General features: G+C 54.6%; 1 long non-coding RNA gene across 1 annotated transcript in view; it reads left to right on the forward strand.

Moving 5' to 3' along the window:
- Positions 1-657: 657 nt before the first annotated feature.
- Positions 658-2,459, forward strand: part of LOC108509858 — a 4,196-nt gene continuing 2,394 nt past the window's right edge. Inside the window, exons 1-2 of the long non-coding RNA XR_001878715.1 lie at positions 658-733; positions 2,028-2,198. This is a non-coding gene — a long non-coding RNA (uncharacterized LOC108509858). The remainder of the gene's footprint in view (positions 734-2,027; positions 2,199-2,459) is intronic.

Genomic DNA, 2,459 nt, shown 5'->3' on the forward strand with positions numbered 1-2,459 from the left:
AGGGATGCAAAGATTTGGACACAGCCCAGAGGGTCCCATCCTCCATGGGACAACATTCCAGCCCTTGGGAAGGGTTGCAGCAGCTCCAGTGGCAAAACAGGGGGTTCTTAAAAGTCTCCTGCCCAGTTTGGGAACGCTGAGCTCAGATTTCCCTGGTTTGGGGTGGAAGGATTCCCCTCATCCCACAATATCCCACCTTCTCCTCCCTGTGACAATTCCCAGGGCAAGGAATGGCCTCTCCTGAGGTCGGTGTTGGACATCCAAGGTTTGAATTCCCTTCCTGCCAGGGCAGGATTTGGGATCCGGGGGCCATTCCCACCCCATTAAATCCCGCCCCATAAATCCCCGTGGCTCCCGTATCGCCGCCGGATTACGATCGCTCCCGGGTTTTCCAAAGGCTCCCGGGTTTTCCAAAGGCTCCGGAGCTTTCCAAAGGCTCCAGAGCTTTCCAAAGCTCCAGCCCTGACATTTCTCTCCCCGCAAAGAGCCGCTCCCATTTTTCCCCGGAGCTGTTTAACCCCATTAAAGGGGTTTTATTGTTCCGCTCCTCGTTAAGAGGGACTCGTTATCCCGGGAAGGCTCCACCGATCCCTGTTTTAAGCAGGGGGGGTTAATTAGTTTGTGTGGCTTCATTAAGAGTCATTTCCATTTGCTCCCGCAGAGACGACTCCAGAGGAGGCAACAAATCCCAGGGATCGGGAGCAGAGCCAAGGAATCCGCAGAGAATTCCCAGGTGAGGCAAAGTGACATTTAGGGAATCCAATTCCTGCCTGGAAAGGGATTTTTTTGGGGATGGAGGGACGAGGGGGCTGAGCCAGCCGAGCTTAAAGCTGGGTTTAGGACTTGGCTTAAAGCAGGAAGGATTCCCCTCATCCCACAATATCCCACCTTCTCCCCCACTTGGCCATTTTCCCTGGGCAGGAGAAGAGGATCCATCCCAAAATGTACAACAGGGGAAAAAAACAGGATTCAAAATTCAAGGATTCGTTCAAAATTCCACTCCCAGGTCCTAGAGGCTTTTGGAGCTGAGGAGTGGAAATCCAGAGGGATCCAAAGGTTTGGTTTTCATCCCATCTGGATCCCACCAGGAAAATCCGCAGGGAGAGTCCTCCAGGCACTTCCCCAAATCCAAGCATTCCTCCTCCTCCCGGGATTCAGGGATTCATCCCCTCCTTGCAAAGGTCACAGGCGCCACAGGGGTGGGTTATTCCCACCGGGAATGCGCTGCTGGATGCCCTCCATGGTCCTTGCTTCCCCTTTTTCCTCTGCCAACCCCGTTTCTTTGGGATGTGGGGCTGTGGATCCCTAAATGGTGGGTTCCTAAAACAACCCCACACGTTTTTCCTGGGAAAACGGGGCTGGCAGAGCGTGGCATTTTCCCAATTCCACACATTTTCCCAGGAAAACAGGGCTGGCAGAGCTTGACCTTTTCCCAACTCCACATGTTTTCCCAGGAAAAAGGGGCTGGCAGAGAGCGTGGCCTTTTCCCAACTCCACACATTTTCCTGGGAAAACGGGACTGGCAGAGTGTAGCCTTTTCCCAACTCCACACATTTTCCTGGGAAAACGGGGCTGGCAGAGCGTGGCCTTTTCCCAACTCCACACATTTTCCCGGGAAAACAGGGCTGGCAGAGCGTGGCATTTTCCCAACTCCACACATTTTCCTGGGAAAACGGGACTGGCAGAGTGTAGCCTTTTCCCAACTCCACACATTTTCTTGGGAAAATGAGGCTGGCAGAGCGTGGCCTTTTCCCAGAACCAATTCCACATGTTTTCCTGGGAAAACAGGGCTGACAGAGCGTGGCCTTTTCCCAGCTCCACACATTTTCTTGGGAAAATGGGGCTGGCAGAGTGTGGCCTTTTCCCAACTCCACACATTTTCCTGGGAAAACGAGACTGACAGAGCGTGGCCTTTTCCCAGAACCAAATCCACATGTTTTCCTGGGAAAACGGGGCTGGCAGAGCGCGGGGCCTTTTCCCACCTGGATCCAACACGTGAGTTGGGATTTGGGGATGTCCTCCCACAGCCTCCTGCCTGCAGCCCATGGATGAGGGATCCTGCCAGGATTATTCCCTGCTCTGGTACTTCCACCCCGAGGCCAAGGCCTGCAGGCCCTTCCTTTTCGGGGGATGCCGAGGGAACGGGAATCGCTTCCCATCCCGGCGGGAATGCGAGCGGCGCTGCGGAGCCTCGGCAGGTAAGGCAGCCCCTGGAGTCCTCCAAATCCAGCCAGGAGGGAGGGAAAAGCAGGAAAACCTGGATCACCAACTGTGACCCTGGATCACCCAATGGATCCTGGATCACCCAATGGAATCCTGGATCATCCCATGGGATCCTGGATCGCCAAATGGGATCCTGGATCACCCAGTGGGATTCTGGATCCTCCAATGGGATCCTGGATCACCAAATGGGATCCTGGATCATCCCATGGGATCCTGGATTGCCAAATGGGATCCTG

The sequence above is a fragment of the Lepidothrix coronata genome, unplaced genomic scaffold (assembly GCF_001604755.1).
Source record: "Lepidothrix coronata isolate B3197 unplaced genomic scaffold, Lepidothrix_coronata-1.0 Scaffold416, whole genome shotgun sequence".
Lineage (NCBI taxonomy): Eukaryota > Metazoa > Chordata > Aves > Passeriformes > Pipridae > Lepidothrix > Lepidothrix coronata.